Consider the following 16,602-nt stretch of genomic DNA (forward strand, 5'->3'; position numbering starts at 1 on the left):
GTAGATGATGATCGAGAATTTGACTTCAGGGCGCATAATAATTAAGTATAATACTATAAAAAAGGTATTTAGATTTGTTTTGTTCTATTATGTCCATTTACCATTCTGATACTTATTGCTAAAATATGTACCATACATGCACATTGAAGAAACAGATTGAACAATAAAATGTGTTTTTAAATATTCTTAGTATTTGATATAGTTCCACAGGCAATTTTTAGAATTTTTCCCGCCTAATTGTGTTTCTAAACAAGCACAAGAAGACAGTAGGCCGTCGGTATTTTATATTTATATAAATTTATCAAAATAAAAAGTAAAAACATTGGAAATTTCCTGTTTATATAATAAAATAATAAATAGAAAAATACTGATTTTATTGAATAAAATAGTATAGTTGAACACTGTAATTTAATATAAATAAAAGCCCTATGTATATTTAGTATTTATACACCGTGTCCCACAAAGATAACACAGATTAAATAACTTTTGTTCTAATTAATGTTTTAAATATTTTTTTAAAAAATTATTTATATACTGATTTGCGCTAAAAGCATCACATTTTTTATTGCACTAAACTATTTTAATATTAAATTATTTAAATTTTTTTTCGAGTAAGCCATTTTATTAAGAATAATTTTTAAAAAATAATTGGTGAAAATAATTAGAATTTTTTTTTTTTCATCCATTAAAAAGTTCTATGAATTTTAAAGTAAGACATTTTTTAAATTTGACTCCACATTTAATGCGGCGCCCATTTAACCATGTTATTAAATAAAAATTATTCATGTTCATATTTTTCAATGTTTTTTTTTTTACTGATTATAATGATACCTACAAGATAAAATATTATTAATATAACTTGAAGACTGAAAATTGAAGCTGGTTGGTCTTGCCGCAGCCGCCAGTGGAGCCGTCCACTTTGTCACTGCTGCTGGCCGAATCTCGTCACTTGGGCCCGTCGTCTCAGCCGACACATGGTGGCCACGTAGATTGGCAAGTAGGTGATGGTCATCACCACCAGTGGTATGTATAACGACCCCATAGACAAGTATATCACGTACGCGAGTTAAGAGGTCAGAAGACATATACTGCACTCGCCGAACGCTTCCGGCCAGTTGCTTTCAGTCTAACAGGGCCGGAAAGCTAATTATGACACTGAGCAACCGCACCAACGCCACTGTCCAGGCCGCTCGGGTTACTGTGCGCTCTTGAGCGTATTCTATCGGCTGGCTGATGGCACGGTACCTATCCATTGCAATCGCACATAGGCTTAGAATGGATGCGGTGCAGCTCAGTATGTCGAAAATTAGCTATAGGTTGCAGGTGACGTCGCCGTATAGCCACTGGTCCGTCACGCTGTACACCACGTTCAGGGGCATCGCTAATATGGCCACCATCGGGTTAGGTTAGGAACAGCGATACTATTTTAATATTGGCCAAGCACCGCAACGGCGGGTACTATACTACACAGAACATAACCAGGATGTTTCCCATCAGTGTCAACAATTATAACAACGCAGGCGGCTATTACTATGGACACCATTCCGAGGTTGGACAGAAATGTCGAGTCCATGGCGTAGCCTGTGTCGTTTCCCATTATGTCTGGATGCTCTTGTAAAAAAAAAAAAAAAATACAACACTCCGAATATATTTTAACAAAATACTATAAAAGTCATTTTGGAGAACATTAGCAGGAAACATGAGAGTAATCAGATTGAGACTGTTTGAGAATTAAAAAAAAACTGCTGGAGAAAAACTAGATAAATATTTTTCAAATTATCAAACAGTCTCAATCTGTTTTCTCTCATTTTCCTGTTATTGTTCTCCAAACAGACTTTTACAGTATTTTGTAATAATATATTTCGATAGTTTTTTTTTCTTTACAAGAGCAGCCGGTTAGAATGGTGAACGATAAAGCTACGACACGGACTCCACGTCTCTGTCCGGCCCCACGATGATGTCATAATAATTGCCGCCGGTGCTGTCATCATAGTGTCACTGTTTGGCAACATTTTGGTGATAATGAGCGTTGTCCAGTACGTGTCATTTCGGTCCATGCCCAACATATTCATAGCTCGCAGACCGTGGCAGACCTAATGGTGACCATCGTAGTGCTGCCGCTGAACGTGGTGTACAGCATGACGGACCAATGGCTATTCGGTGATGTCGTCTGCAAGCTGTGGCTGTCGTGCGACGTAATGTGCTGCACTGCGTCCATACTAAAGATGTGCGCGATCGCACTGTACCGGTACCGTTCCATCACCCAGCCGATAGCGTACGCCCAGAAGTAGGCCGTGTCTCAAGTGCTCTGGACAGTGGCGTTAGTGTGGCTGGTCAGTGCCACCATCAGCTTGCTGCCGCTGATCGGCTAGAACAACTGGCCAGAAGCGTTCGACGAATGCACTCTGTGCAAGCTGACCACAAATCCCGATTAGGAGGTGTACTCGTCCATGGGCTCGTTTTACACACGTAAACAAAACGAACTACGCCATGGAACCCACGTCTCTGTCCAGCGACACGATGGTGTCCTTCATAATAACCGCCGGCGTTGCAATAGTTTTAACACTGTTGGGCAACAACCTGGTCATATTGAGCGTTGTTATAATTTTGACACTGTTGGGAAACATCCTGGTTATGGTTTGTGTTGTATAGTACCCGCTGTTGCGGTGCGTGGCCAGTATTAAAATTGTTTCGCTGGTCGTGGCCCACTTGATGGTGGCCATCTTAGGGATGCCGCTGAACGTAGTATACAGCGTGACGGACCAGTGGCTATACGGCGACGTCACCTGCAACCTATGGCTAATTTTCGACGTACTGGGCTGCACCGCATCCATTCTAAGCCTATGCTCGATTGCAAAGGATAGGTACCGTGCCATCAGCAAGCCGATAGGGTATGCTCAGGAGCGCACGGTTTCCCGAGCGTTTTGGACAGTGGCGTGGGTGTGGCTGCTCAGTGCCATCATCAACTTGCCGCCGCTGATCGGCTGAAAAGATTGGCCGGAAGCATTCGACGAGTGTAGTATATGTTGACTGACCACTAAGCATGATTACGTGGTGTACTCGTCCATGTGCTCATTTTACATACCGCTGGTGGTGATGACCATAATCTACTTGCGAATCTACGTGGCCACCAGGTGTCGGCTGAGATGACGGGCCTCGGTGGCGAGATTCGGCCAGCAGTAGTGGCAGAGTGGACGGCTTCACTGGCGGCTCCGGCAAGACCGATCAGCAAACCTCGTCGGGCGGCTGCAAGCATGTCAAACAACTGATCGAGCACAAGCAGCGCATATCGCTGTCCACGGATTGGAAAACGGCCAAAACATTAGACAACGTCATGGGCTTGTTCGTCGTCTGTTGGCTGCCGTTCTTCTTGACCTATCTGTACTTAACGTTCTGCAAATCTCGCTGTCCCCGTCTAAGGTGCTCATTAATGTAGTCACCTGGTTGGGATATCTTATGATCGGTTTGTTGGTGGCATCAAACCGATCATTCAAATCTGGTAAAACATGAAGTCATTCTAAAAAATCTTGCCCATGAAAAAATGTACTTTCGCGTTTTAATTTTTTTCTTTTACTGATTAGTTTGTCGTTGAGCTTAGAGAACGCAAAACTTTAAGTACAGATATATTTAATAGTAAAACTCGTTGTGTAGCTAACATTTGGCGACTAATATTATTGCTACGGCATTACAGCGTTATGTTAAGTCAAGCTCGTGTGTTCTTACTCGTAAGGAGCGTCCAAACACATACCAAATAACATAAAAAAAAAACCCTTACCGATATCTATTATTTATTTTCAAATCATTCCACTATGTTGTTCCACATACATTGTACAAAAACAGCATGTCTCGAGAGAACAACTCTTCGAATGGCAACAAATGGGTTGTGTGGGCGATGTACACGGTGTTCTACTTTATGCTAATCTTTTTTTGCATTCCGGTTTAAAACACATCGGCGAAATATTCATTGAATTGTGACCGGAACATATTTTTTTACGTTACCAATGTAATTTCAATTCTTCATTATCACAAAAATATATACAGCAGTCTACAAGATTGATGGTAAAATTAAAAATTTTTCACTCCTATACCCTCAAGAAAAAAAATTGACGTGTTAAGTTTACAACATTAGTTTTGAATAACTTCTCGGAAAATTTCCGTATTGAATTGAAATTTGTAAGAAGTTTTTATTTAGTATGTTAATTGCCCTTATCTAAATATTACCAAACCCCCACTCCCATAGGGGTTGCAAGTTTTTTGTACATTTCAGTTGACGTTTTTATACACATTTGTATTATGTTGAACGGTTCTCACTATTTTAATTGAGGTACTCTATCTAAATACATGCCATTTTATTTTCGTGGTGTATTTGATACTGAGTTTGGTACAATATTTACATCGAAGCGGTAATTTAACTAATTAGTGATGATTTGTTTTGTCATAAGTCTTAATTTGATTTTTAATACTTTAAAACCTTTATTTATAACCTTTAAATTTTATACAATTTTAAGGTAACAGATAATATAATATGGATAATAATATAAATTATAATAAATAAATAAATAAATAATAACATGTATTTCAACGTTTCATGATTTTGACTGTATTGTTGTATTATAGTACTGTTTTATTTATTTTCCATAAAAATATATGTTTTAAATTATTTTACTGCTTATTGTTTACATTTTTATAATTTTAAGGAAAACTGTTTTGATTTGTATAATGTAGTATTTGTTATTAAGATGACGCCACACCGGCCATTTCTAAGGAGTATAGTATAGGCAATTTTTCGAAAAATCTTAATTTAAAGTTTGAACTATAATGCATACTTATTAATACAGTAATGAGAATACTTTGTTGATTGTCATTTTTTTTTGTCAGACTATCAAAGTCATTTCTATAGGATAAATTACAATTTTCCCCTTCAAAACTGCTTTACGCGAAGTAATTTTTCTCAGGCTTCATATATAGTTTAAGAAAGAAATTCATACATTTAATTTATGACAAAATTATCTGTGTTCCATCATCCGTATTTTTTCGATATACCTAATTCAACCATCGCTATATCATTTTTAAAAAGTCAAAAAAGACCTTTCTTAATTAATTAACTATTTATTAACTGGTTGAAATATTTAAAAAAGGGCGATGGTAGAACACAGACAATGTTGTTGTCTATATTATGTAAAAATTTGGTTTCTTAGTTTTGATTATAGCCTTTGTAAAATTAATCCGCGCAAGGCGGGTTTTTTTGAAGAAAATAACGGGTGTGTGACGTCCTCTTAATTATTAACCATTTGTTATGTACTATTATTAGTCAAAAATTTGTTTTTAACAACGTTAGTTTTTTTAATAATCGTTGTATAATACCACTAATTATAGTCGTTATGCTGATATGAACAAATATGTGTTATTTATCATAATTAACCTTACTAATATACAATTAAGGCCATAAAACAAAATATATTATTTAAACTATGATTAAGAAAAACATTTTATATTTCTGTACATTGCCTGTGGAATAGAATAATTAAGTTTTCTTTGATGGTTCGTGTAGGATCAATAACCTCCCTTAATCACAAAAATTATGAGGTTCCTTTATTCTTTATTACTAATATTATCTGTAGAATAATTGTAATAATAATAATACAATTTTTGAGTTTGAAATGAGTAGAAAGGCATCTGAAATCTGGTGGTCGCAACTATACACTATGGTATATAATTTGTTTAACTAACTTATAAGATCGAGGTGATTTTACACTATACAATATCGAGATGCATAAGGAAGCATTTCCAACTTAGGGATGTTTGTCGATTATTAGGGGATAGAGTATTTTTAGTCTCTGATAACTTTGTTATAATTTTGAGGATATGTGTGGGTTCCAGGTTAACTTTTTATCCAGAATTACACCGAGGTATTTTATATTAGTGGACCAAGAGAATCTTTTGGTCCACTGATGTGATGCTATCACTATAAAGTCTTATGATGGGGACGTTTTTTGGACGACGTAATGAAAATATAACTCCTGTGCTTTTTGAGGGGTTCAAAATTATTTTCCATTTTTTAGCCCATAGTTAATTGCTGTTGAGGTGAGTTTGAATATTTTGAATTAAAGCTTCAGCAGGTGACGTGGTAAAAACCGTTGTTGTGCAGCTGACAGCACTGGGGGGTGTCATCCCGGGTATGCTACCGCCTACCTTTGCAAACCTTCTCCCCGCCTATATAAATCGACGACACATAGTAAGACAAAATATTTTGAGCGGCCTAAAATATAATTTTATTATGTGCCTTTGTTTATGATAAAAAAAATAAATAGCTTTAAATATTATGATATAATAACTTTGGCTGTTGTAGCTATATCATATTTATAACTTTATTTTTTAATTGCGCACATAAGAATTTAATGCTCAGCTCCAGAATGCTGCCATGGAATACTGAAGAAAAAAACTATTTGTGTAACAAATACACTTGTTACCTCAGGTTAATTGTAATGTATACTTGTGTAATGTAGTCAACCGCAAAGGCCGGCTAATAAAAATGATTGAATGACAGAAAACAATTATTTCATTGTTAAAGGGGTGTTGGAGATTTAATTCATGTTTTATGTCACACTATTAAATAATCTAACTCTCAGCTGCAGGCTACAAGATGTTTTATTCTAAACTAAGGTATCTAAATAAAATACAAAATAATACAATATATACATATATATATATATATATAATATATATATATATATATATAATTTTAAGTACATTATTCTAAATTTAAAAAGTTAATAAAATATATGCGTTACCATTTAAGTTTCAAAATTTGCTATCAAAAAAACTTAGTTAGGAGGGGGGTAAAAACAAAAAAAGTTGTGAAAATTTAAGATCACATTGTATAAAAACATAATGAACATAAATAACCCCTTATTAAACTCTGAGATATTGAGTGGCCCATGATAAAATAATCATCTTGTACATTCATATATGAATATATATTTTTTTTAATATAATAATTATTCAATAATACTTAAGTAAAAAAAACTTTAAGAATATCTAAATTACTATAAATACCAAATTTGATTTAAATGTATGTTTATTACTCGTATGATGTATACTATACACCCACATTGAAGAAACAGATTGACTAAAAATAATGTCATTTAAATATTTTCAGTATTTGTTAACAAGTTCCACAGGCAATTTTAAGATAATAGGCCGTCGCTTTTAGAATTTAGATAGATATATAATAACAAAAATAAAAACAATGGCAATTTCTTGTTTATATAATTGTATAATGTTTAAACTGTTTATAGTGATTTTTATTTCCGTATATAATAAAATGGTAATAAGCAAATTATTGATTTTATTGAATAAAATAGTATAGTTGTACACTGAAATTTAATATAAATATAGATTTAAAAATGTATATAAATACAGAGTGTCCCTCAAAGATAAGACAAATGAAATAACTTTTGTTCTAGTTAATTTTTTTTTTAACAATAACTTTAAACTCATTTGTGCTGTAAGTAACACGTTTTTTTATTGTATTTAAGTATAAATAACAAATCTTCAGAACCAATATCTAAAACAGACTATTATGAGAGTCTCTTTAACGAGTTGAAGGACATAAAACAAGTTTGTTATAAATACTCATTTATAAAAAAAAACTTGTTTAACATGTACATGAGGTTTTTTTTACAAACAATTGGAACAAATCTAGTTTACCAGGCACCCTTTTTTTTATTCGATATCTTTTTTTATATTGCGAATCAGCAAAAAAAAATACTAGATAGAATATAATAATTCTGTAATAGTTCTTTGTGGGACAACTTGTACATGGATCTATATATTTTAGTTTTTCTCCAGCAATTTAGCAATAGTGATACTGTTCGGCAACATTCTGGTGATAATGAGCGACTCAGGACACCCGACCCCAGGTCCAGGTGGGCACCGGATCGTCCAAGTAACACAAGGGCGCGTCGTTCAAGTACACAAAAAAAAAGATCACAATGGCCGGACATTTGGCCAGCATCACCGATAAAATGGACGACCCCATCGGCGGCTCCGACAAGACCGTCCAACAAACCTCGTAAGGCGGCTGCAAGCATGTCAAACAACTGATCGAGCACTAGCAGCGCATATCGCTGTCCAAGGAACGACAAGCGGCCAAGACGTTGGGTGTCATCATGGACGTGTTCGTCGTCTTGCGGCTGCCGTTATTCTTGATCTGTCTGAATTTAATGTTCAGCAAATCTTTCTGACCCTCGTCAAAAATGCTCATCAACTTAGTGATCTGGTTGGGATACCTCAGCCCTACCATAAACCAGTTTATTCCTTCTGGTATAACATGGACTTTCGGAAGTCGTTCAAGAAAATCCTACAGCTAAACTATCGTTAAAACTTAACTCAAACACCTAACACGTACATGCAAATAAAAGCATTAAAAAAAATTCCTATTAACGATTTTCTTGAAACGCTAATTCGTCTGGAGTCCATGTGCAATATTTGCTTGAATGATTTCCGGAAGTCCATGTTGCACCAGATGCGAATAAACGGGTTGTATTAGAGCTGAGTTATCCCAACCAGGTTACTACGTTGACAATCATCTTGGGCGGGAGACAACAAGATTTGTAGAACGTAAAGTACAGATGGTTCAAGAAGAACCCGAGCCAACAAACGACGAACACGCCCATAATGATTCCCAACGTTTTGGCCGCTTTCTGTTCCTTGCACAGCGATACGCGTTGCTTGTGCTCGAGCAGTTGTTTGACTCACACTGCGGCCACCTGACGAGGCTTGTTGGTCGGTCTTGCCGGGCCGCTAGTGGGGCCGTCCATTTGGCCGCTGCTGCTGGCCGAATCTCCGGACATAGTGATCGTTTTCGTGTACTTGGTCGATACGTCCTTGTGTTGCTTGGACTGTCCGGCGCCTGCCTGGACCTAGTGTCGGCTGCCACAATCTACCCGATCATTCACATCTGATGCAACGTGGACTTCCAGAAGTGGTCCAAGAAAATCCTGCACGTGGACTACAGATGAACTAGCGATTAAACCTAATTCAAACACCCAATATTGCTACTATTACTATTTGTTGTGTACGGGTAATCGGTAAAAATATCCGAGGTAACAATGGTATGCGGTGGTAAAAGTAGCCACAAACAGTATGAAAATTCATAACACTAATATCTAAACACAAAAAATGTTCTAATGCTGTACGATAGATAGGTAAAATTATTTCGCGTTTAAATTTTTTTTTTTTTTGCTGATATGTTAGGTCAAGCTCGTGTGTTGTTTCGTGTTTCGTGTGTTAGGAGCGTCATAAAAACCCCTTATCGATGTCTATTATTTATTTTCAAATAATTCCACTACGTTGTTCCATTGACATTGTACATGTCTCGAGAAAATCGCATTTCTAAGAAACGGCTTTTGAAAAAGCAATCTCAGTAAACTTGTATACAAAATTAATTTTAAAAAAAAAATGTCAAAATGGCCGGCTTTTATGAAAATTCATAAGAATATCAATTATAAATTTTACAGGTTTATTACTTAGACTTATACATTTTTTTTTTTTAATTCAATCTTATCAAGATTTTATCTGCTACCTTGGTATTGAATTTTGTGTAAGTGTACCAAGTTTCTCGGGAAATTACATCTCTATAGACAATTCTCTACGTGAAAAATATTACTGTGACGCATTCTAACGTTTCACAAAAATATGACCAGAATTCAGATGTCTGCGAATCCGGGTACACTAAAACTTATGTTATAATATTACTATAGTTTTCAAGTCTTTCTGATAAAATCCTTCGAATGACAATAAATGGCTTGTAGGGGCGATGCACACGATTTTTTACTTCATGCTTACCGTTATTTTGCATTCCGGATTAAGCACATAGGCGAAATAGTCATTGCATTGTGACTAAAACATATTTTATCCGTGAACAAAGTAATTTAAATTATTCTTCATTAATGTTGTGTGTAATATTTAGTAATAATATATAACAGACGTGTTCCAGTTTAATATATCACATTTTCATTTTAAAAATGTTTACCAACTTGATAACTTTACATAACATAATTTAAAAAAAAATATAATAAAGACTATTTCAGGATTTTCATAAAATTGTAAATTGTTCAAAATGTAATTTAAATTAGATTAAAAAATTGTATATATTTTATATTTTAAAATAGGAAGATCATAATTTTACCCTACATACATTTAATTATTATATTTAAATTATTTTATCTAAAAATAATCCAAGTTAAGTCATTATTACACTAATTTTTCAAAAATTATTGGGTAATAAAATAAAAGTGTTTGTTATTTAATACTTATTTTCATCATGTTGTTTTATTTATTTTGATTACAATATATGTTTTGAATAATTTTACTGCTTATTGTTTACATTTTTATAATTTTAAGGAAAACTGTTTTGATTTGTATAATGCAGTATTTGTTATCAATTATTAACTATTTGTTATGTACTATTATTAGTCAAAAATTTGTTTTCTACAACATTACTCGTTAGTTTTTTCAATAACCGTTGTATATTGTCACTAATAATAGTCGTTATGCTGATAAGAGTAAATAAGTGTCATTTATCAAAATAAACCTAACTAATATTCAACTAAAGTTAAAAAACAAAAAAAATTGTTTAAACTATAATTATAATTTTTTTCTTTAATTCCTGTACATATTGCCTGTGGAACAGAATAATTGAGGTTTCTTTGACGGTTTGTGTAGGATCAATAACCTCCCTTAATCACAAAAATCACGAGGTCCCTTCATTCTTTATTATTAATATTATCTGCACAAATATTGTAATAATAATAATACAATTTTTGAGTTTGTAATGAGTAGAAAGATACTATACAACATCGAGATAGACAAACAAAACTGTTATATTGTTTACCTTTTTTGTTGCTATTCAATGATCATGGTCCACACCACATGTGAAGTTTTGTGTTTATGTGTATAACAGCTCATTGGTGGGGTTGAGAACATTGGCGGCTATTGGTTGCGGGTAGCCGCCGTCGCACTATACCTTTGTCTGCGTCACGTGGGTACGACAGGCTAGGTTAGGTTCGGTCTCATTATGTCGCTAACGATTCTAGAGGGGTAGGTTAGGTTTTTTGGCCATTTAGGGAAGTTTGTTTTCATCTAGAAGATCGGGGGCTCGGGCCTGATTCTCGAAAAAACCTTTCCTAAGACATTTTCTCATGTAAACTGCTGAAAAGTTGTATTTAAGTAAAATTAAATGTCACTTGTCCCTTTACCATGTTAATATAATATATTGAACAATATATTATCCAATATATATTTTTGCGTTTCTTAATATTAAAAGACACCGTGAATTTAGAGACAGGGATGGACTAAACAAAAAAAGGAAAATATCATAAATAATAAAATACCAAGATAAGTGGAGTGAATAAAAAAATAATTATACTTAGGCATCCTCTTTGGATGGGATGCAGTATATGAAAAATATTTTGTTCTTAACAAAATATTTACAAATCGGCGCGGCGCTTTGTATATGCAAAATAGGTACACGGATGCGCTGGAAACATTTATTTGTATTCTAGCTACGCTCAACCTAACTACTACAAAGTGCGTTAAACTTATTAAAATATCAAAATCAGAAATTCAATAGTTACTTGCTTTCCATGTTCCAAAACAAAGATCTCTCTTGCTTACTAATAAATATTTTATTACTTTTACATGTTTTCAACAGGAGATACAAATTTTAGGGCACACGACTACAGCAACATTGATAGCCATATTCTATTATCTTATTCTAAAGTATATAGCACGTTTTGAACAGTATTTTAATATAAATTCTTCAGAACAGTTTTTTAAGTTAGCTAATATATTTTTACAGTTAACTTTATTTGGAAACTGATATTAAGTTCGCAATCACCTATCCCAAAAACATACAATTTGATCACTTTTATAGTCTTTTACAAAAAAATCCAGAAAAATGTTTTATCACTTTTATTTATAATAATTCCTGTAGACCTGTGACCTCCCCTTTCCAACTATGTCACGACTCCACCATGCTCCGTCCCCACTATGCCCCAACCCCGTTGTACTGGCTTTTTTACATTGAATACTGTGAATTTGTTTGAACACAACATACAAGATATTCGAACTAACTTGATGTTTAAAATCTGTTACCTAATTATATTGTGCTGTTTAAACGAAACTAGTTAGTGTGTTAATTTTTATGACGGTAAGTGTTTGTTAACAAAGAGGCAAAACATTAGCTTGTATTAATAAGCATTAGGCCAAACAAAAATAAATATATCAGAATAATCAAAATGTATTAGTCAGCGATATTAAAAAAAGGGATTACATTTTTATGTAATTGACATTATTGATTAAATTTGGACTTTTTACGTTTTAGCGTGTTCAACCTACATTTTAATATGCTTTCATAGCTCAAAATAACGGTTTTAATCGAAAGCGTCCTTTGGAAGCGTCATAAAAATTGATCACCATGTTTTAGTTCCGAGATTTCACACCAGGTATCCAACAAATAGGGTTTATTGAAAAAATATTTATTCAATACATAACGTAATAACATAATAGCTGATGGCGTAAAGATGGCATTATTATAAACAAATTTTACGATACCCTTTCTCGCCTCAGTGACTTCACTGGATTTCTTATATTTAATACTGAGATATTGTTCAACTGTTTGTTGTGTATATAACAGAAATATCCTGTAATAAATACATATATATGTATATATATATTTTTTTTTTTTTGAGATATAATAATTAATCAAAACACTTAATACTTTAATAAAAAATAGATTTAAAAATATATAAATGACTAAATACCAAATTTAAATGTATATTTATTACTCGTATGATGTATACTATACATGCACATTAAAGAAACAGATTGAACAAAAAAAGTCAATTAAATATTCTCAGTATTTGATAACAAGTTCCACAGGCTAATTGTGTTTCTAAACAAGCACAAGTAGGCCGTCGGTATTTAAAATTTATATAAATTTATCAAAATAAAAAGTAAAAACATTGGAAATTTCTTGTGTATATAATAGTATATTGTTTTAACTGTTTGTAGTGATACCTATTTCCGTTTAGGCGGCTTATAATAAAATAATAATAAGTAAAATATTGATTTTATTGAATAAAATAGTATATTTGTACACTATAATTTAATATAAATATAAATCCTATAATTTATATTTATACAGCGTGTCCCACAAAGATAACACAATTTAAAAAACTTTTGTTCTAATTAATATTTTAAATATTTTTTTTGAAAAATTAATTTATACTCATTGACGCTAAAAGCATCACGTTTTTTTTATTGCACTTAACTATTTTACTTTTTTTAATTATTTAAACAATTTGTTTTTGTTACAATTTTTTTCAAGATAGCCATTTTATTAAAAATAAATGGTAAAAAAATTAGATTTTTTTTTTTCATCCATTAAAAAGTTACACGAAAAGAAAGTTTGAAAATTTGACTCCACATTTAATGCAACGGCCATTTTTTTGCAGGTTTTAATGATACCTACAACATTCAATATTATTGATGTAAGTCGAAGACTAAAAACTAAAGTTGCCACTAGTCCGTCACGCCGTTTATAACATTTAGTGGCATCGCCAAGAAGAAGTCCTGCCGCTGAATGTGATAAACAGCATGACGACCGGTGGCTATACGACGAAGTCACCTGCAAGCTAATTTTTAAAAAATACTTGGTGATAATAATTTGTATTTTTTTTCATCCATTAAAAAGTTATATAAATTTAAAAGTTAAAACATTTTAAAATTTGACTGTACATTTAATGAGGCGCCCATTTAACCATGTTATTTAATAACAATTTTTCATGTTGACATTTTTCAATGTTTTTTTTTATTTTTTTACTGATTACAATAATTACCTACACATACAATATTATTGATATAAGTTGAAGACTGAAAATTGAAGTTGGTTGGTCTTGCCGCTGCCGCCAGTGGAGCCGTCCACTTTGTCACTGCTGCTGGCCGAATCTTTGGTCATTGTGGTCGTTTTCATGCACTTTGACGACGCACCCTTGTGTTGATTTGACGATCTGGTGTCCACCTGAACCTGGTGTCTGCTGTCCTGAGTCAACGCAACCCCAGCCTATTGTTTCAGTCGGCGTCTGGTGGCCACGTAGATCCGCAATTAGGTGATGCTCAACATAATGGTTGGTATAAAAAATGACCCAATGGACGAGTAGATCACGTACCCGAGATGAGTGGTCAGCTGGCACAGAGTGCATTAGTCGAACGCTTCTGGCCAGTCGCTTCAGTCTAACAGGGCCGGAAAGCTAATGATGACACTGAGCAACCACACCAACGCTACTGTCCAGAGCGTTGGGGTACTGTGCGTTCTTGAGCGTACGCTATCGGCTGGCTGATGGTACGGTACCCCTATCCATTGCGATCGCGCATAGGTTTAGTATGGACGCGGTGCAGCTCAGTACGTCGATCATTAGCCATACGTTGCACGTGACATCGCCTGACTGGTCCGTCACGATGTATAATATGCTCAGGACCATCGCTATGATAGCCACCATCAGGTTGGCCACGCACCGTAATGGCGAGTACTGAACAACGCTCATAATGATTAGAATGTTTCGCAACAGTGTCCAAATTATTTATAAAGGTTATGTGGTGTACTCGTCCATTGACTCGTTCATATACTTGAACGATACATTCTACGCCATGGACCCCACGTCTCTGTCCGGCCTCGTGATGGAATTTTAACACTGTTGCAAAACATCCTTATCATCATGAGCGTTATCTAGTACCCGCCGTTGCGGCGCGTGGCCAGCATAAACATTGTCTCACTGTCTTAATGGTGGCCATCATAGCGATGCCACGGAACAAAGTATACATCGTGACGGACCAGTGGCCATTCGGCGATGTCACGTGCAACGTATGGCTAATGTTCGACGTACTGAGCTGCACCGTGTCCATACTGAAACTGTGCGTGATCGCACCGGATAAGTACCGTGTCATCAGCTAGCCGATAGCGTACGCTGAGGAGCGCATCATGCCCCGCGCGTTTTGGGCAGTGGTGTTGGTGTGGCTGATCAGTGCTATTATCAAATTTTCGCCGCTGATCGGCTGGAACGACTGGCTGGAAGCGTTCGATGAATGCACTCTGTGTCAGCTGACCAGTCATCTCGGGTACGTGATATACTCGTCCATGGGGTCATTTTTTATACCAGCCATTGTGTTGAGCATCACCTAATTGCGGATCTACGTGGCCACCAGACGCCGACTGAAACAATAGGCTGGGGTTGCGTTGACTTAGGACAGTCGACACCAGATTAAGGTGACCACCAGATCGTAAAAGCAACATAAGGGCGCGTCGTCCAAATGCACGAAAACGACCACAATGACCAGATTCAGCCAGCAGTTGCGACATAGTGGACGGCTCCACTGGCGGCTCCGGCAAGACCGATCAGCAAACCTCGTCGGGCGGCTGCAAGCATGTCAAACAACTGATCGAGCACAAGCAGCGCATATTGCTGTCCAAGGAACGGAAAGCGGCCAACACATTAAAAAACATCATGAGTTTGTTTGTCGCCAGGTGGCTGACGTTATTCTTGATCTATCTGTACTTAATGTTCTGCAAATCTTTCTGACCCTCGTCTAAGGTGCTCATCAACTTAGTAACCTGGTCGGGAAATCTCAACCCCACTATAAACCCGTTTATTCACATCTGGTACAACATAGACTTCCGGAAGTCGTTCGAGAAAATCCTGCACATGAACTAGCGTATAAACTTATCTCAAACACCTAACACATATACTTAAATAAAACCAATAAAAAAAAATTCCTAATACCTTAACACCACAAAAACAGCTGAACTTCTTACTTAGTCCTGTGCCAGTCTATAGGTACGGTATTCTTTTGTACAAGCTTGAATCCATCCATTCTCGCCGAAATCGGACATCAAGAAAAATCTTTAGGCCGCCTTACGACCATCGTCGGGAATTTCCATTATGTTTGTGATGTTAGGGTAGTAACAATAATACTATTTCTGTTGTGTACGGGTAATCGATAAAAATATCCGTGGTAACAATAATATCCGGTGGTAAAAATAGCCGAAAAAAATTCATAACACTAATATCTAAACACAAAAAATGTCCTTTCGCGTTTTAATATTTTTTTGCTGATTTTTTTGCTTTGGGCTTAGAGAACGCAAAACGTTAAGTGCAGGTATACTTAATAATAAAACTCGTTGTGGAGTTAACATGTGGCGACTAATATTGTTGCTACGCAACTTACAATTAAATGTTTAATAAGATTAATAATTTAAGGTTAATTTAAGTAATTAGTAATGATTTTTGTTTTATCATATACTGCCTTGTCTTAGTTTGATATTTAAATACTTTAAGACCTTTATTTATAACTTTTTAAGTTTATACAATTTTAAAGTAATAGATTATAGTGTGAGAATATGGATTATAATATGGATGATAATAAAAATGTATTTCAATGTTTCATGATTGTGAATGTATGTGCTTCCCTTTATAACATTACTCTGTCCATTATAATTAATTTCTATTTAATATAAAATACTTTAGTTTTTATCTATCATTT

The 16,602-nt window shown here is 34.7% G+C and overlaps 3 pseudogenes; 2 read left to right on the forward strand and 1 right to left on the reverse strand.

Moving 5' to 3' along the window:
- The first annotated feature begins 1,699 nt into the window (after positions 1-1,699).
- LOC126845002 (octopamine receptor-like) lies at positions 1,700-3,183 on the forward strand (annotated as a pseudogene).
- Positions 3,184-8,558: 5,375 nt separating this feature from the next.
- Positions 8,559-14,639, reverse strand: LOC126845003 (tyramine/octopamine receptor-like; annotated as a pseudogene).
- Positions 14,640-14,753: 114 nt separating this feature from the next.
- On the forward strand, positions 14,754-15,773 carry LOC126844867 (tyramine/octopamine receptor-like; annotated as a pseudogene).
- Positions 15,774-16,602: the final 829 nt, after the last annotated feature.

Source organism: Adelges cooleyi, unplaced genomic scaffold (assembly GCF_023614345.1).
Source record: "Adelges cooleyi isolate 19-005CV unplaced genomic scaffold, UGA_ACOO_1.1 ACOO_flye_CR_arks_rails_tigmint_CR_PRNA_651, whole genome shotgun sequence".
In the NCBI taxonomy this organism is placed as follows: Eukaryota; Metazoa; Arthropoda; class Insecta; order Hemiptera; family Adelgidae; genus Adelges; species Adelges cooleyi.